Genomic DNA, 20,529 nt, shown 5'->3' with positions numbered 1-20,529 from the left:
CCATAATTTCTTTATTCATTCATTCCTTAATGGACACTTATGTTGTTTTCATGTCTTGGCTAATGCAAATAATGTTGCAATGAACAGGGGGATGCATGTGTTTTTGAATTAGTGTTTTTTGTTTTCTTTTGGGTAAATACCCAAAAGTGTAGTTGATGGATCATATGGCATTTTTAATTTTTGGAGGAACCTCCATACTATTTTCCATATTGGCTGCACCAATTGACAGTCCCACTAAGTGTGCACAAGGTTCCTCTTTCTCCAGATCTTCAACAAAATATCTTATCTTTTTGATAATAGCCATTCTAACAGGTGTGAGGTGATATCTCATGGTTTTGATTTGCATTTCTCTGTTGATTACTGATATTGAGCACCTTTACATGCACCAACTGGCCATCTGTATGTCTTCTTTGGAAAAATGTCTATTCAGGTCCTCTGCCCAATTTTTTTTACCAGAATGCCTTTTTTTTTTTTGCTATTGAGTTGTATGTATGTGTCTTTATACATTTTGAATATTAACCCCTTATCGGGTATATAATTTGTGGCTGTCCAGTTTTCCCAACACCATTTATTAAAGAGACTGTCCTTTCCCTATTATATATATCCTTGGCTCATACATTAATTGAATATATATGTTTCTTTCTGGGCTCTCTATTCTGTTCCATTGATCTGTATGTCTGTTTTTATGCCAATACTACAGGGTTTTTGATTACTATAGCTTTGTAACACAGTTTGAACTTGGGGAGCATGATGCTTCCAGCTTTGCTCTTCTTTCTCAAGATTGCTGTGGCTGTTTAGGGTATTTTGTGGTTCCATACAAATTTTAGCATTGTTTGTTCTATTTCTGTGAAAAATGCCATTGGAATTTTGGTAAGGATTGCATTGAACCTGTAGACTGCTTTGGGTAATATAGAAATGTTAATAATATTAATGTTTCTAATCCATAAGCATGAATTACATTTCCATTTATTTGTGTCTTTTTTAATTTCTTTCATTGATATTGTACAGTTTTCAGTGTACAGGTCTTTCACCTCCTTGGTTAAATTTATCCCTAAGTATTTTATTCTTTTTGATGCAATTGTAAATGGGATTGTTTCCTTAATTTCTCTTTCTGGTAGTTCTTTATCAGTGTATGAAAACTCAACTGCTTTTTGTATATTGACATTTTATCCTGCAATTTTATAGAATTTGTTTACTAGCTCTAACAGTTTTTTGGTGGAGTCTTTAGAGCTCTCTGTATATAATATGTTCTCAGCAAATAGTGACAGTACTTCTTCCTTTCCAATTTGTATACTTTTTATTTCTTTTTCTTGCCTAGTTGCTCTGGCTAGGACTTCCAGTAATGCTCAGTAAAAGTGGTGAGAGTGGGTATCCTTGTTTTGTTCCTGATCTTAGAGGGAAAGCTTTCAGCTTTTCACTATTGAATATGAAGTTAGCTGTGTGCTTTTCATATGTGGCCTTTATTATGTTGAGTTATGTTTTCTCTGTACCACTCTGTTGAGAGTTTTATCATAAATGGATGTTGAATCTTGTCAAATGCTTTTCTCCATTTATTAAGATAATCATACGATTTTTATCCTTTATTTTGTTAATGTGGTTTATCATATTGATTATTTGTGAATCATCTTTGCATCCCTGTAATAAATCCCACTTAATCATGGTGTGTGATCCATTTAATGTATTGTTGAATTCCATTTGCTAATATTTTTGTTGAGTACTTTTGCATCTATGTTCATCAGGAATATTGGCCTGTAATTTTCTTTCTTTCTTTCTTCCTTTCTTTCTTCCTTCCTTCCTTCCTTCCTTCCTTCCTTCCTTCCTTCCTTCCTTCCTTCCTTCCTTCCTTCCTTCCTTCCTTCCTTCCTTCCTTCCTTCCTTCCTTCCTTCCTTCCTTCCTTCCTTCCTTCCTTCCTTCCTTTCTTTCTTTTCAGTATCTTTGTCTGGTTTTAATATTAGGCTAAATCTGATCTTATAAAATGACTTTTGAAGAGTTCATTCCTCTTCCATTTTTTATAAGAGTTTGTAGAGGATTGACATTAATTTTTCTTTAAACATTTGCTAGAATTCACCAGTGAAATTGTCTGATCCTGGGTTTTTCTTTGTTGGAATAATTTTTATTACTATTGCAATCTCCTTACTAGTAATTGGTTTGCTTAGATTTTCTTTTCTTCATAATTCAGCCTTGGTAGGTTTTGTGTTTCTTGGAATCTATCCATTTCTTCTAGGCTGTCCAATTTGTTAACTTATAATTATTCATATTAGTCTCTTATGATCCTTTGTATTTCTGTGGTATTCATTATACTGGATTCTAAGTGAAAATCAATTCCTTGTTTACACTTGCATTTATAAACTCATTCACTCTTGACATTTTCATGCTAGCATAAATATACTCATTATACATTTATTCGGCCTCAAATTGCACTCTGTTATAGATAATTATAAAAGTGAGAGTATTCCATACACTGTATTAGAGATCAGAGACCAAATATAGTCAAATGCTTCTGAAGACTGAAATTGAGATACAGAGACTGGGTAAAGAACTATAATAATTAAGTTATAAGGTAATAAAGCTGTTATAAATAAGACAATGTGGTATTGGCATAGAAATAAGCACATAGGCTAATGAAATAGAAAAGAGATTTCAGAAACTGACATTTGTGAACCACTGGCCTATGGTAGAGAGAGCATTGAGACTGTGAGGAAAAGAAAGAACCATTACATTAATGGCCCTGAAACAACTGGTTATCTACATAGAAAAAAAAGAAGAAATCTGATCTTATTTCATAGCATGTGAACAAAATGAATTCCAAGTGAATGAAGAAATTAATTGAGAGACAAAACTAAAACTTTTATAAGAATATATAGGAAAATGTATATTTCAGTGTCAGGAATTATGTCTTGAGGCACAAAAAAAAAACTTGATAAAGTTGATCTCCCTAAAATTAAAAACTTTCATAAAGAAAATAAAAAGAAATAGGTTGCTAGAAAAGTGGACATTTTAAAATTATGCCTTATAGAGAACATATATGTTATCAAAATTCTTTTGTATGAGCCAAATATTACACCGCAAATATAGTAAGGAAAGAGAATAACTTAAACAGCTCACAATGGAATTCCTTGTACATCCATCGTCAGCTAAGTCAGGAACCTGCATCACTTTAAGTTTTCTGAAATGTGAAATGGAAATACTTTTGGAGGGCCCTCACAGATGCATTTAGAGATGGTATGTTGAGGAAAATGGAATTGAAATGTTTTAGTAAGAGCTATGGGCCCAATCCTTGAAATAGATGTTGGTTGAGTTTTCTATACTACGTAATTGCAACACAATAAGACTCAAAAGCATTTCAATAAAATGTGGGTGGAAGAGGAGCTTGCTGCTTCAAGAGCTTCATTAGCTTTCTACATACTGGAGCACTCCAGGCAGTTGGGAGGAACCCTACTTATGTGGTTCAGAATCAATTTTAACCATCATTGAGGCCTGGGGATGGGGGTCCAAGAATGGCATGAAGTCCTTGGGAATACAGTGGGTGGGGTAAAAAGGGATAAAAATGTTTTTCTAAAAGGCCAGAAATGGGTTCAACTTTTGTTTATCAGTTGTTTCCAGAAGACTACGTTATAGTGCCAATCACTGATGACATGGTAGGATTATATTTTGATTCCTACTTTAGTTTCCTAGGGAAGTTTCTGGTACATTAGAGCAATGGCATTGACTCAGTTTAGTGTTATGTTGTTAGACTAAAGATATAAATTCTACATGTACAGTGGCCTGGAAATATTGCCTTGGAAATATTTAGGGGAGAGAAGGAGCAAAAGAGAGAAGAGAGAGCTCATAAAAACAAATGAACAACAAGCAAAAATCAAAACATTGCCCTTATGGTAAGGGGTGATGAGAACGACACATTTATTCATAAAGAACACATAGATAATCTCTTAATTTTTTTCTGAAAATGACAGTACACCTGATTCTTATTGTAGTGTAACAAGGTCACATGGATGATGTTGACCCTTGCTGTTAATGAAACTCAGGGAACTTTCCTTAATTTTTATTTTAATTTCTAATAGGCATTTGTGAGCTATTACCTTTCCCTTTCCTAGATTGCATTTCTTTAAAAAGGCCTGAGTCAATACTTCTAGAAAATAAGGGCAAGTTTTAAGTCATGTTGATAATTCTGTAATATGTGTCAGCCTTGTGGTTTATAATGGGCTACCCCACACATTCTCTCATTAGTCTTTGGAACAGCTCTTTGAGGCTATTAAGATAGACACTATAATAATGCTCATATTTCCTCTGAGAAAGTGAGGTTTATAGCTGTCAAACCTTAAAAGCCTTGCTTACGATCACAAGACTAGTTAGTGTCAGGATCAAGACTCCTTATTCCAATTTCAATGCTTTCTCACTCCTCCTTTAATAGGAGATGCTGCTTATGAAAATCAACATTTTCCTAGGCATTAAGGATATAGGGAAAAATAAGAAACCATCCTGTCCTCTGAGAGTGTATAGTCCATTGATGGCGGGATGACAGTGACATGAATATATAAGGCTTACTATGTCAATAAAAGTAGGGCAGTGACAAATGAGGGATAGGGGCGGTAAGTGCTGTCTATGGGGACATCATTAGTCCAGGTCTAATCTTGGGAGAAGTGGCAGTGGGGGAGTGATGGATGGAGAAGCATGAGGGATAATTACTGTGACAGATAAATGGTTCACTCCCGGAGCACGGGAAGTGCAATGGAATCTTCAATCCATGAAACTGGTACCAAGCTTCCAAGGCTTAGTCCCAGGGCTGACACCATGCACTTAGCCATTGGACAAATTTTGGAACCCGTTGAAAAAAGAGTTGTAGGAATTTTTAAAGTCACAGGGCGGTAGCAGCTTGGAAGTCAACCAGAGCATAATTCTCCACACTCGTGTGCTGGTAATTTGGTGTGAGGGGACTCTCAGAGAGGTCTCTTAAGAAGGCTGAATGTGGGTTGGGTCACAGCAGAGACTAAAGGCACATGGAAGTGAGCCTAACCAGAGAAAAGATGGTTGTGGAGGGGCTACTCAGTGTGATGTCTGAGAGCCCAGGCTCTGGAGCCGGACTGCAGGCTGGCCACCAACTAACTATGACTTTGGGCAGTCACTTACCTTCTCTGTGCCTCAATTTCTTTTTCTGTAACAATAGTCTCTTTCTCATGGAGTTTTATAAGGATTTAATGAGTAGAGATCAGATGCTTGGAGCATGTTTAGAGTCACACCATGAGAACTGAACAAATGTTAGTTTTCATTGTTATTATTTGGGTTGGTGTTAGAGCGAAGTTGAATCATAGCCTAACCTATTTGATTTTGTTGGTGCTAAGAAAAGAATAATAATATTTTAAGAAGTTTGTTTACAAAAAGTAGAGCTTGATAATTAAAGAAAGTGAATGAACACTTTTACCTTCTTACAGATGTTAGTAAGTCTACAAAATGTTGATTCTATGAAGTTTGTTATTTTGGAGACACAGCCTATTTGCACTTCTAAAGTCACTGGATCATTATTTTGGAGCTGAAATCGCATTTGAAACCTTGGGCCGTGCTTTTCAAATTGTCTTCTGTGGATCTTTCCAACAAGGTGACTAAGGGGTTGCCATGAAGGTAGGAAGAAGGTGTGGGTGTCTGGGACCCCTCAGAACAAAGCAGATGCAGTTCTTTCTGTCTTACAACTGGAGTGTCTCATATTTTATTTCATAGGACTATCTTTGCTAAAAATACCATTGATTTGGTTCAGCCTCCTTGTATACAGATGAGAACATGGAATTCCAGAAAGGTTAAGTGATTTGCCCAAGGTTGCACAGCTGTTTGCTGACAGAGTGGGGCCAAGAACACAAGTCTGCTCCTTCTGGCACAGTGCCCTTTACTATAACATAATGCTACCTATGGCTGCACAATGCAAGATGACTGCACTTTTCAGATTTTAGCATCATCAAAAGAAACCTTTAAAAATACACTTCTCTGTCAGCACCTAAACGCAAGAGCTGCAATAACAACTGCCAGTAACTCAGCAGATATATATCCACTCCCCCCACCACTTGGAAACAGCTCTCAGTATCACTTGCCCATCTTCAAATAAATGTTTCTTTTATACCCATGTTTTTATTGGACTACAACTTAGGTTAAGAAGCATAAAATGAAGTTAGAAAGTAGAAATTATATGGTGAACTCAAGGCAAAGGTTGTCCACAATAAAAGAAAAGACAAAAAGAAGGAAGGAAATCAAAGAACTCCAGAAGAGTTGTAAACATTAAAGAAACCTGTATTCAATAAAACAGGATTGTTTCAAACGTGAGATAAGATGTCCTGCCATCTTCTGTTGACTGTTCTCAGGCCTAGTTTGTGAACTGACTTCCAAGGAAAGCCATCATTCTCCTAATGGTTGTAGTTCCCACTTCAGCATGAAAAGCCTGGAGACACTAAGAGGAAGGCAGTGTTTAGATCATTTCTAATTTTTAACTCAAGTCTCTTGAATGGTTTGGAGCAACGCTTTGCATTTGTTGGTCTTCCTTATTGGATTTCAAAACCAGAACCCTTTTTTCCTAGCCTTAAAACCAACCATTAAAATAGCTACTTCATTCTCTTTCTTATCCTAATGAAAAATACTTAGAAATGTCTCTTCTAAAAATGGAGTCTGGATAATCTCAACACTTCTTGTCACTCAGACCTCAGTTCAAATGTCACCTCCTCAGGGCTAAGCTAGCTAACGCTGGTCTTCTATCAATTTGCCTGCTACTCCCTGTTTTATTTCCTAAAAGCCCTTATCACAAGTGGAGATCATCTTGTTTATTATGTATTACTTGGCTGTTATTTGCCTCTATCACTTAAATGGAAGTTCCAGGAAAGTAAGGACCATGACTAACTTGCAAAGTGCTTGGGATCTAATAAGAGCTTGATAAATCCCAATTGAACGAGTGACTCTAGAATCCCTGAGAATTCCTAGGTCATTTGTTTAGTTATTAGAATTCCAACACTCTATATTGGATATGTGTCACTTACTTTCAGGGATAGTGAATGGATTAAGGTTTTATGTAAAAGGAAGAGGGAAAGAAAGGCATTGTTTTTTCTTCAGGTACTTCAATGCCATGATTGATTATGGTACATTTTGGGTTTGTACCATAAAACCAAATTTTGTGGTGCATTTTGTTGTTCTGGTTTTGTGTGTAAAAGAACTTTTGCAGTTGAAATGGCCAGATTAAGAAATATGAATTTTATTTTCTTCTTGCTATAGAGACTTGAAATATTCCTCTTTGAGTCTGACCTTTGAAAATCACAAATCTTGGTCCCTCTTTCCTTAATTTTTCCTAGGAATTCTCTTAAAACTGCAGCGAATGGCCTTTCTTGTTTTGGGATGAAGTCCAAAGCCTGAAGACCCTGTTTCTGCTGTTGCCTCTTCAGTCTCATCCAGGACCACTTGTGCATGGGGTCACTGATTTCCAGAGATCCAGGATGTTGACCTACTTTTAATTTCTCAAACTCATCAAACATTTCTTTTTCCGAAACCTACACATATCTCTCTCCTTGGTTCACTCTTGCCAATTCTTTTCCTGGTGAATTCCTAGTTCTTTAGGTTTCAGATTAAATGTTACCTCCTCAAAGAAGCCTTATCTGACACTCACCTTCTTCGTGTCCAAAATAGCACCTATTTTGTTGTAGTCTCGTACAAGACCCTGCACTCTTCCCTCTTGGCATTTATCACAACTACTAGTTTCATTTTATTTTATTGGTGTGCGTGCACATGTACACATGTATGTATGTGTTTTTAATGTCTATTTACCTTACTAAACTGTATACTGCAAGAGGGCAGTGTTTTGCTTATTGTTATGCCTTTAACACTTAACTTAATGCCTAGAATACAGTAGATTCTGACTCAATAAATATTTACTGAATGAATCATGGAATGAATGAATACAGTTGATCTTTGAGTTCTTTGTGTTTAGCACAGAGTCTGGCATGTATAATGGACTAAAGATTAGTGCACAACTAAAATTGAGTTAATGAGGAAACGAAATGTTGATCAGATTCTTTATAGGTAAACCATATTGGTTTATCAAAAGTAGAAACCCTGCTGTCCCGTACAAATACAGCACTCTCTTTGTTCATTCATTTACCTTCATCCCAGTTAACGGAATCTTTTCATCTAACTAGAGTGGAGAAAAACCAAATTCCTTTGTCTGTATAATTCCAATATATCCAAATGAAAAGTGAATAACTGAGGCATTCTTCCTTACATCTTACACACTTGATGTGAGTATCTTAAAAGACAAATTGAATCTCTTTTCAGCTAGATATTTGAGTAGACACAACCATTAGAAAATTTTCTTCTAGGGACTTACTTTACCTCTTAAGCTACCTACACAGTACAAGCAACCTCAAGTGGATCATTTTCTGTAGAAGTGCAGAATTCCATTTCCCTTTGGCAAACCATTCAAATCCAGAAGTGTGTTTTACACATTCTGACAGAAGTGTCTGTAATAACCAACTCTAACCTCCTTTTTTGCTACTTTAGCACCCAAAAGTATAGGCAAAGAGTGCATGTGGAGGCTTGTTCTATTTATTATAAAATATCTGTTGGCTTAAAAACTCTTTTGACTCTCAGCCACCTGATGTGAGAAAAGTAAATAGCAGAGTTCCCTAGAGTCTTACTCCTGTATGACAAACAGCTTAATAAAGATAATTGAACGTGAGATGACTAAGTGTTTGGTGAGAATATCCAGACACATTTTTCATGTCGGTCAATCTAACATTTCCATGTAATTTTTATGACAATCACTTGTACTGGAATGAACAAAGAGGTTCTGACTCCTTCTGGGTGAGTAATAGGTGTATTAATTGTCCATACTCTGTGACTAGGATTAGAGGTAGGCTTACAACAACTCTTGCAAAGCTGAAGTCCACCCTGGGAGACTGCATTAAAGAGAGAGAAGGAGGAAATGAGAGTTCTCGTGGCTCTGTGTTGGGGCATGATTGGGGGGCATGGGTAGGGCCTTCATTCTGGAGGGGGTTGGGTATGGAGTTAGATATGTTTGGATGGCTAGTAACCTATGGCAGCCACTTCCACACTTTAATAATCAGTTAGTTAGTACTTTAGCAAGGCAAGTCTCTGAAGAAGAATGCCTTTTTCCTTGAGCTGAAAATATCCCAAGAACACTGTCTGAGGGAAATGTTCACTCCTTTCTTTGATTTTAATGAGCATGGACTTTCTGTATGAAAAAATCTTTTTAGCTTTTTTCTCCTTTGTTGAAAGTCAATTTACTGGCTGCTGATGTTGATTGGATTCTCTTGGTAGAGTCTCTCATGTTGCAAATGACAAACAACAACAAAAATAAATATGGATTTAAGCTTCAAAATGCAGAGAGCTGTAATCTTTCTTCCTACAGTCACACTTCCCAACTTTGTAAGCAAGGTCTGCTTGACTTGGAATGTGCCTTCTGAGAATTTTACATTTCTAAAATGCTGCTAAATTGCTCCATGCATTTATTCCTTCCTCAGACTCTCAGTGAAGATAGCCCTGGCTTTCAGTCTCATAGCAACTCTTCTCAAGGTAATGGACCAAAAGTCATTTCCACTTGAAGTCCAATCCTTCTAAATGAATCATACAGCATGGTTTTTACCTCCCTTTTGTCATATTAACTCTAAGAAGGTGATCTTCTGATCATGTTCTTAAAATTTCTCCTATTGGTTTTTATTTTATTCCATTTTCCCTGGAATTCTTTACCTAAATACGACCTTTTCTAAGAGGAATGACATTTTGCTAGTTATTTTCATATATTTTTATCTTGTTTACCTTGACATATAGCCTGTGATAGTTAAAACACAGTAACATATAAAGCACTAATTTAACCCAATACCATGAGGTTTACATGTGACAGGTATGCCGAAAAAAGATTGGGCATGAGAGAGACATGCTTTCCTTCTAAGGAGTTTGTTGAGCCCATTCTTGTAGCCAGATCATGGCATTTGTTTAGAATAGTCTTCAGAGGAAAAGACCTGAAACTTGGGAGGTCGTTAAAGAATCAAAAACAATGAGCCCTGCATAATTTTTCAAAACAGCCAGACCTATTGTCAATTCTTAATCCGCCATTTTAGTATTGTGCTTTGTTATAATATAGGAACCTTGGTCTCAATGTTCTTAAGGTTCTACATGTCATTTATTTGGTGTCTTTTCTAGTGGACACCACCCCCTGGGAACTCTTCCACTAGCAGTATGTTAAATTGGAAGCTCCCTTTCCAGGATATATTCTCTGTAGCTTCCACTTCCCCTACCCCTTATTCCTACATGATCTGTTCTTTAATCTTTGATACTTAATGCCTCCAATTCTGTAATCTGACAGATTACAGTATTCTGATTTCATTTTCCTCCTGGTCCATCCTAAACCCCATAAGCAGTCACTGCAAAAATTCCTTCTAGAATCTCTCTTCCTTCAACTGTTTTCCAGGTATAAAGAGTCAGTCTTCTACCTTGGGCCACATCTGCTGTCTACTTTCTTTCCTTCAATCCTCAGGCTGCTCAACACTGCTAGGAAAAGTTAGGATAGCAATTTGATGTGGCCCACAAATTCATGCTTATTTTCCTTGATTTCTTTCTTTCTTTGTCCACGACCCTGTGTCACTCACCAAAATTGATTCTTTTGTCACAAAGAATTTCCAAAATATCCCTTATTTATTTTTATAACCTTGGTCACTGTTTTGTGCCTTTTCTTTCTTCCTCATGCCTGCAGTCTCTTCCCAGACGCTTTTCCTCTCTCCCTCACTCTCTTCTGTACACTGATGCTAAATTAATCATACCAGAGCATTTCTGTGATCATGTCACCCACTGATGAGCCTTTAATGGTCTTTCCTTATATATTATCTCCTGTGTCATCTCTTAAGCCTTTTACTAACTATTCCGCACACTGTCTGCCCCCTCTTTCCAAGTTTCTCTCCTTACAAATACCAAACTACCAGATGGATTATTTACCACTTCCTGATTATGCCTTATCTTCTCTTACCTCTTGACTTTTACTGATGCCATTTAATCTGCTTGGAATTTTGTCTTCCTACTACTCAATCTACCCTATGGCAAATGCTACATACACGTTGACATCTTTCCTAACCATGCCAGATAGAGATGATGTGAATCTATAAAGCAAGGTATCATAGAATACATTCCTTATATCCCTTTGATCAGCCAGCAGCCATGATAAGAATATCTTTGCATCCTAAGTGTATTTATGTGTCAGTGTGTTGAGAGTGAGTTGGGGCAGGGAGGAATCAGACCCATTCATGTATTCTGCGTCGTGAAGTACAAGCTAATGGTTGTTACAGATATCCTTAAAATTTCAGCTGCTCAGCACAAGGACAGTTTATGTTTTACTCAGGTCATTGCCCAATATAAGCACTTTTCTTGGTAGGTGACCCTCCCCTTCAGAGATCTAGGATCCTTCTAACCTATGGCTCTGCCCTTTACTAGATCCTGAAAGTGCTCCTAATTCAGGCAGGAGATGGGGAAAAGGCATATCTGTTTCTTAACTATTTCATCAAAGGAGTGATGTAAATCTCTTCCATTCACTTTCTATTTGGCAGAATCCAAACACATGTTCACTTTAAAATGCAAGGAAGTCTGGGAAACATTGTTGGAAACTGTAGGTGGAAACTCAGGAGGAAAAGGAAATGTGATTTGGTGAATACAGCAGTCTTTGTCACAGCCTTCACTTCTGGGTATCAAATATCCATCCCTCTACTACATAGAACACAACTGTTGCCCCCACAACAGAATCAATCCAAACTTGTGTCCATTTGCTGCACCCAAGTCGCAGTCTATCGGCTCAGAGATTTCTCAGGGACGTGCAGTCCACTCCATCAAGCATGGGTGGTTTGGCAGCCTCCACTCACAAACACACTTAATATCCACTGTTAGATTGAGGGCAGATAACTGCAAGAAAAAGGAAGAGGGAATAGTTGCTTCACTTCTTCATAGCACTTATGAAATCCTACTGCACAGAATGAGGATGGTTCTACTGTGAGGGGCCGAACTTCAGTTAGTCCCTAAATCTGCCCTCTGGGAAATAAAGAAACTTGCTGCTTTTCTCCACGAAACTTGGCCACATCTGAAGTCAGTAGTGAGACACTTGTTCTTTTGGCGAGCTATGCAGTGCTCATAGCCCTTCCTTCAGGGCACATCTGGGCCTGCCCCAGCCCTCTTCCCACCTACTGTCTGCGTGAAGAGTGCTTCACGGACACAGCAGGTCCAGAACTCAGAAGGATTCTGGGTCTCTGAAGGGGAAAATCAGTTATCGAGGAAGAAGCCTACATTGGATGTTGACCTGAGTAAGAAATGAAGTTTCATTGGGCTAAGCAGCTAAAATTTTAGGATTGGAGGCTTGAACACTCATTGGCTTTTGTGTTTTAGTTCAGGCTTGTGATTTCTTTGGCAGTACAGTTATCTCAACAAAAAAAAATAGCATGCTTCTGTCCTATTTGCTCTTGTCAGTTCCATCTGTTTGTAACCACACCCAAAGTCCTTTTCTAGACACGATCCTCAAGTCTGATGTTATTTGCTTCTTTGTTCTGTGGCCTCTCCCTTACGATTTATTGGTGACTGTCTTGAGGCTCTTTGAAACTAAAAGCTTAGATGGGGATGTAATATCCTATTGGTGTCACCCTTTGCCACCTGAGTTGCTCTGAACACTGAGTTACTTTGTAAATGGAGAAGTCTTACTGAACTTTTCATACTCAGAACCCTTTTTGATTTCATCTCAATATTTCATGGCTAGAAGCAGCTGGCTTTTCTAAACTTGTAAAACTGTTTATCTTTGGGATTTCTCATTCCTTTCAGTTTCTGCTTGAGAACCATTCAGTTCTTGCCCAAGCTCACCTCTTTCTTGTATTACCTAACTAACGGCAGCCATAGCGGGTGCTGGACCATATCTCTCTCTTTCTGTCCATTTTCCTATGTACGTGGTCTGCCTTCCAAGTTAATTCAGACCACAGTTTTACCAGATACTTTGCAATGTTGTAACAGGGCGCTCTAGCATGCTATGTTTGTTTCTTACTATTTGGCATTATGGGAGTAAACTTTTTTTGTGGTAGTACCCCACTTCTAGTACCAATTTCTTTACTGATCCATATAGGCTAACTGCTGAATCAAACAACCACCATATCCTAATGGCTTAATTATTTCTTATTCAACTTACAATCCAACGTGGGTGATTCTGTCTATATGCTCATTCAGGCACACAGAGTTAAGTCATTGGTTCAAGGTCATATAACTGATAAATAGAGGCATCGAGATTTGAACCCAGGCAGATGGGTGCCAGAGTCTAAACCGCTTTCATCTCAAGTAATCAGCTTTGAGATACAGCCATTCTGATTTTGCATCTTTCAAGATATATTGCTTATAATTTGCCATCGTCAGACTTTTGTTCCACGCGTCAGAGTGTTATCTGTCATCCTCTTGATCACATCAAATAGTTATGGACTCACAGTATTTCAGAGCATATGCTGAGAGAGATTTTGCAGCATCAAAGATACAGAAGCTCTTTCTTTTTAATTAAAGTTTATTGGGGTGACAATTGTTAGTAAAGTTACATAGATTTCAGGTATACAATCCTATAATACATTATCAATATCTTACATTGTGTGTTCACCACCATATAACAGACCCCATTTACCCTCTTCTAGAGCACCTCTCCCTACTTACTCTCTGGTAACCCCTAAACTATTGTCTGTGTCTATGAGTTTTTGTTCCTTCATTTGTTTGTCTTGTTTTTTTTGCTGTTTCAGTTTTATATAACACATATCAGTGAAATCATATGTTCTCTACTTTTTCTGTCTGACTTGTTTTGCTTAGCATTATAATCTCAAGATCCATCCATGTTGTCACAGATGGTACTGTTGTTTCATCTTTTCTTACCGCTGAATAGTATTCCATTGTGTATATATACCACAACTTCTTTATCCATTCATCTATCGAAGGACATTTTGGTTGTTTCCATGTCTTGGCCATCGTAAACAAAGCTGCAATGAACATTGGAGCACACGTGTCTTTATGGATAAATGATTTCAAATTCTTTGGGTAGATACCCAGGAGAGGGATTGCTGGGTCATATGGTAATTCTATTCTTAATTTTCTGAGGAACCTCCACACTGCCTTCCATAATGGCTGCACCAGTCTGCGTTCCCACCAACAGTGTATGAGGGTTCCTTTTTCTCCACAGCCTCTCTAACACTTGTTACTATTTGTCTTGTTGATGATAGCCATTCTAACTGGGGTGAGGTGATATCTCATTGTGGTTTTTGTTTGCATTTCTCCGATGATTAGTGATGTTGAGCATTTTTTCATATGTCTATTTGCCATTTGTATGTCCTCTTTGGAGAAATATTTTTTCAGGTCGTCTGCCCATTTTTCAATTGGGTTGTTTGTTTTTTTGTTGTGGAGTTGTACGAGTTTCTTGTATATTTTGGATATTAGCCCCTTATTGGAGATGCTGTCTGCAAAAATCTTCTCCCATTCAGTTGGTTGCCTCTTTATTTTGTGAACGGTTTCTTTTGCTGTACAGAAGCTTTTAAGTTTGATATAGTCCCATTCAGTTATTTTAGCTTTTACTTCCCTTGCCTTTGGATTCAAATTCATAAAATTCTCTTTGAACCCAAGGTCCATAAGTTTAGTACCTGTGTTTTCTTCTATGCACTTTGTTGTTTCAGGTCTTAGATCCATTTTTAATTAATTTTAGTACGTGGTGACAGATAGTGGTCCAGTCTCATTTTTTTGCACGTAGCTTTGCAATTCTCCCAGCACCTTTTATTGAAGAGGCTGTCTTTTCTCCATTGTATGTTTTTTGCTTCTTTGTGGTGTCCAGCACAACACAGGCCGTGAGCGAACAAGAAAGGGTGGCGAAGGGTTAAGAAAGTAAGAAATAGAAATCAAGAAGTTTATGAAACAGGGGCCAAGGGTCTTCCAGCCTCAAAGGACTGAGAGCCCCAATCAGGCCGGGCTGCCTTGTGGCTTTTATTGATGCACACACAAGAAAGCAACATTGTTTTCTCCAAGGTCTGTGAATTTCAAAAATTATACTAAGAAACTGATTTGAACTAATTACCCTTGCCTGCAAACAGCTGGACCATCAATTTCAGGATGTACCTCCCCAAGAGACAAAACCTTTATGTTGAAACTTACTGAATTGGATAGATGGAGAACTGATGTTATTGGGAATCTCTTCCCAAGCAGGTTGTGGGAAGGAATGCAGCCACAAAGGCAGAAGCTCTCCTTAACGGAGGGAAAGTGGGGATCTACGCCCATCTCTATCAACCCATGGATTCTCCTGTTGGTCCCCACTCGACTGTGTCTGGCTTGAGTTGTCCCCCCCCATGGGGAATCTTACTCGTCATTGGCTAACTGGCCATCCACTGAGGCCAAACAGGCAGACATAAAGTGTAAGCACAAAGGAGAAGCAAAGTCCCTGAAAGGATTAGTCTCACAGACTCTCCTTTCTTTAGGGGTAGGTACGAGGGGATAGACAGGTAGGCTGCTGCATGACAACACTGCTTTGTCAAAAATTATCTGTCCATATTTATGTGAGTTTATTTCTGGGTTCTCAATTCTATTCCATTGGTCTGTGTGTCTGGTTTTCTGCCAATACATTGTTGTTTTGATTATTGTTGCCCTTTAGTACAAGCTAAAGTCAGGGAGTGTGATACCTCCAGTATTGTTCTTTTTTCTTAAGATTGCTTTGGCTATTCGGGGTCTTTTGTGGTTCCATACAAATCTGATGATTTTTTGTTCTATTTCTTTAAAAAATGCCATTGGGATTTTGATAGGGATTGCATTAAATCTGTATATTGCTTTGGGTAATATGGGCATTTTAACTATGTTGATTCTTCCAATCCATGAGCACGGAATGTCTTTCCATTTCTTTGTGTCTTCTTCAATTTCTTTCAAAAATGTCTTATAGTTTTCAGCGTATAGGTCCTTCACATCCTTGGTTAAGTTTATTCCTAGGTATTATATTCTTTTTGCTGCAATTGCAAAGGGAATTGTTTTTTTTTTTATTTCTTTTCCTGAGATTTTATTGTTAGTATATAGGAATACAATGGACTTTTGTACGTTGATTTTGTAGCCGGCAACTTTACTGTATTCGTTGATTGTTTCTAATAGTTTTTTGGTGGAGTCTTTAGGGTTTTCTATATATAGCATCATGTCATCTGCAAAGAGTGATAATTTAATGTCTTCATTCCCATTTTGGATGCCTTTTATTTCTTTCTCTTGCCTGTCTGGCAAGGACTTCCAACACTATGTTTCTTGAGATACGCCTGTAATGATATAAATTTCCCTCTTAAAACTGCTTTCATTGCATTCCAAAAATTTTGGTAGGATGTATTTTTCATTCTCATTTGTTTTTATGTATCTTTTGATCTGTCCCCTTATTTCTTCTTAGACCCAGTGGTTCTTTAAAAGTATATTGTTTAATCTCCACATATTTGTGATTTTTCCTGCTTTCTTTTTGCACTTGATATCCAGTTTCAAAGCCTTGTGATCAGAGAATATACTTGGTATGATTTTGATCTTCTTAAATTTGCTGAGGCTAGTTTTATGTCCTAATATATTGTATATCCTTGAGAATGTTCTATGTACACTAGAAAAAAATGTATAGTCTGATGTTCTAGGATGAAGTGCTCTATATATGTCAATTATGTCTATTTCATCTAATGTGTCATTTAGGGCTGCTATTTCGTTATTTATTTTCTGTTGGGATGATCTATCCATAGCTGTTAATGATGTATTTAGGTTCCCTACTATAATTGTATTTTGGTCAACTTCTCCCTTTACTTCTGTTAGTAGTTGCTTGGTATATTTCGGTGCTCCTGATTGGGGGCATAAATATTGATGACTGTTGTGTCTTCTTGTTGTACAGTCCCCTTTATCATTATGAAATGTCCATCTTTGTCTCTTGTTATCTTTTTCATCCTGAAGTCTGTTTCATCTGATATCAATATTGCTACACCTGATTTTCTCTGGGTACCATTTGCTTGGAGTGTCAATTTCCACCCTTTCACTTTGAGTCTATACTTGTCCTTGTAGCTGAGATGTGTCTCTTGGAGATAGCATATGGTTGGGTTTAGTTTTTTGATCCACACTGCTACTCTGTGCCTTTTATTGGTCAGTTCAGCCCATTTACATTTAGGCTGATTATTGATATGTGAGGATTTCCTGTCATTCTTTCTTTAGTTTTTCTGGTAAGGCTGTGTCTCCATTGTTTCTTTGCCTTTTTGTTGTTGTCTATTATTTCTGTGTGGTGGTATTCTATGATGTTTCCCTCTGTTTATTCTTTTACTGTGTTTTATATTTTAGTTCTGGATTTATTTTGTTTTTTGACTGTTTACCATTAAGTTTATGTAAAAGAAGTTTCATAGTTAGAGTATTCCATTTTTTTCAGCATGCTTACTTTCTCCATTCCCATATTCTGGTTCAGGCCTTACTCTCCTCCCTTTTATGTTTTGGTTGCCACAAATTATCCCTGCTTATGTTGGTCGAATCGCCTCCTTCAGTATTTCTTGTAGTGCAGGTCATGTGTTAGAAAATTCCCTCAGCTTCTGTATGTCTAAAAAGGCCTTTATTCCTCCTTCATAGCTAAAGGATATCTTTGTTGGATATATTATTCTTGGCTCACAATTTCTCTCTTTCAATATTTTGAATATGTGATTCCATTCCCTCCTGGCTTGTAGAGTTTCTGCTGAAAAAATCTGATGATAATCTAATAGGCTTTCCTTTGTAGGTTACCATCTTCTTTTCCCTGGATGCCTTGAGGATTCTTTTTTGTCACTAATTTTTGATGCGTTGTGGTTGAGGTAAGTAGGTATTCTATTTGCTTCTTGGATTTGAGAATCCAGTTCTTTCCACAAGTTTGGGAAGTTCTCATCGACTATTTGTTTGAATATACTCTCTGTCTCCCCTTCTCCCTTTCTTCTCCTTCTGGTATGCCTGTTATTCTTATATTGCTTTCTGATGGAGTCAGAAAGTTCTTGTAAAGTTCTTTCATTTCCTTAAGTCTCAAGTCCCTTTCTTTTTCCATTCGTGTCATTTCTAGGTTTCCATCTTCGATGTCACTGATTCTTTCCTCCATCTGGTCAACTCTACTACCTAAGCCGGCTATTTTATTCTTCATTTCTTTTATTGAGTTCTTAATCTCCAGAAATTCTATTTGGTTCATTTTTTTAAATTTCAAGCTCTTTGGTAAAATGTTCATTTTGTTCTTTGATTGTGTTTCTGAGTTCATTAAACTGCCAGTCTGTGTTTTTTTGCATCTCATTGAGTTTTTTAAGAACTGCGGTTTTTAATTCTCTGTGATTTAAGTCACCTAGTTCCATGTCTTTAAGTTCATTTTCTGGAATCGTTTCATTTTCTTCCTGAGCTGTCTTATTACCCAGGTTATTCATGGCAATTAATGATTTATTGTTTTTCTTCCTAGACATCTATAGCAGTGGATTCTGCAACAGCTTGATAGAAAGAGGTCTTTCTTTTGTTTTCAAGTAGGTGCTGGTAGAATGTTTTATTTTCTCTCCGACTACAGCCCTTTTTTTCTGTCACACTGTAGTGTTATGTTTCCTCTGCACTATTCCAGCTTCTCACACAATGGGGGGGATTCCCTGGGAGACGGGCTTCTCCTCTGTGAACAGTTCACCTGGATCATAGGGCGCTGCTTCTGAGGGGGGATGTGGAGAGCTTCTGAAGTTCCAAAGCTCTTCCTGCAGCACATTCAGAGCCCATGTGTTTCAGCAGCTCTGTTTACTCCTGCAGGGATCCACCCAGAGAGGTGGGGACAGGGACAGGGTGGGTTGTGACAGATGGCCCAGAGCGGTGGCCCACCACAGCCATTCTTGCTTCCACGGCTCCCTCCCCTTTGCCGGAACTTGGTGGGCTGCGAGTCCATGTCTGTGGACCACAGTTCTCAGAATTGCAAATATTCTGTTTTTTTTTTTTTTATATGACACTGCTCTGTTCCGCTTCTAACACAGGGCATATGGGGATGGGGCAAACTCTGGGAGGGTAGGGAGCGGGTGGCTCATCTCAGTGCTTAAAGCTTCCGCTCTCTGCAGCAGTGAGGGCTTAAACTGCCATTTTCAGCCTTCTTCCCTCAGGGTTTGCTCCGAGGTCTCTGCCATGAGTGTTGGGTTCACCCATGTTATATGCTACCCTCTCAGCCCTGTGGGCCATAAGCGGAGCCCTAGCAGTTCGAGTTCTTTCCTCTCCCGCAGTTGCGGTAGTTCCGGGATGCAGCGAGCTCAGAGCACTGAGCTAGGTCTGCGTCCTGCGCCTGCGCAGCTCTGTCTCCGCACTTCACCCTTCCCTCCTCCCCTGTTCGTGCAATTTGCACACCTTTCGATGATTTCATAAGTGCACTAAGAGGTCTTAGTCTTTCCTGTCTGCTGCACAGGGAGTCCTTTGTGGAGTTATAGTTGTTCAATTTGTTGTAAATTTCAGGGGAGATTTCAAGAGGCTCACCTCATGCCACCGTTTTTATGAGGTCCCCAAAAACTGTTTAGATACAAAACCTGCCACATTGATTTTAAACAGCATCTTAATGTGTAATCTTTTTTTTTTTTTTAAACCATATTGTACTTTTTTTTTCAGAACAGCTAAATTAAATGTGTTATGTTGATCTCCTGGGTTTTTTGTTTCCACATATGAATGTCCTTTTTTACAAAGAGAGACAATGGAGTAACTTTATATTTGGTAAGGTTATTTTTGAAGATATGCAAAGGCAGCTTTGATATGTGCACCCTTATTAGAGCTCTATTTCCCATGTGGAGGAATTGGTACCTAGGGGCTTCTGAAACACAGGCTTTCATTTCTGTAGAAGAGAAACTTCTAGGATATGCCATGGATAAGTGCTCTTTCAAATTTTGTTTTTTCCCTTATTACTTAAGTACAAATGGACTGTATTTGAAGAGGGTAAGGAAGAGCAAGGTTTCCCCACAAGGGGATTGTGAGGCACTCTGCACACCAGATATAATCAGCAGAGGAGCTCATCACTGCAGGCTGTCACGTCTCACAGTGGGAGTCATGGACTGGTCTGCTTGCTAAACTACCCCTGATCTATGAGTGAAGCTGTTCTTCCGTTAAAAATAAATTTTGTCCTTCCACATCCCATGTGTTTCTCAGCCTCAGGAACATCTCAGGGATTTAGGCTCATTTTGTCTTATTGTAGTAATGTCATCACCGGGTTCTTAGTAATCAGCCCACTTCTGCTGCTATTGATTCACCTGTTCCCTCTGAAATTGAGTGAAATGCTCTAGTCTGATTGGCTCCTCGAAGTTAGTATAGAATATTTCATGAGGACTTTGAAAATGAATCCCTGCCCCCAAGGTGTAAGGACCCCAGTGGGCAATAAAGGGTTCCTTTGTGTTGGGGTGGTGACAAGTGTCAGTCCAAACTTCAAAGTCCACATAGATCTGTATCTGATCTTAGAGTGACAAATCATCTGCTCAATTGCTCACACAGCAAGCCTTTTCACCTGTGACAGTGCTAGTAAGAGTCCC

At 38.2% G+C, this 20,529-nt stretch overlaps 1 protein-coding gene across 1 annotated transcript in view; it reads left to right on the top strand.

Annotated features, from left to right (window-relative positions):
* ESR1 (estrogen receptor 1) overlaps nucleotides 1-20,529 on the top strand; it is a 362,043-nt gene that overhangs the window by 307,947 nt on the left and 33,567 nt on the right. The gene's annotated exons all lie outside the window — the stretch shown is intronic.

This window comes from Rhinolophus hipposideros (genome assembly GCF_964194185.1).
Source record: "Rhinolophus hipposideros genome assembly, chromosome: 3".
NCBI classification, from domain to species: Eukaryota; Metazoa; Chordata; class Mammalia; order Chiroptera; family Rhinolophidae; genus Rhinolophus; species Rhinolophus hipposideros.
This window is presented reverse-complemented; position numbering and strand designations above follow the sequence as displayed.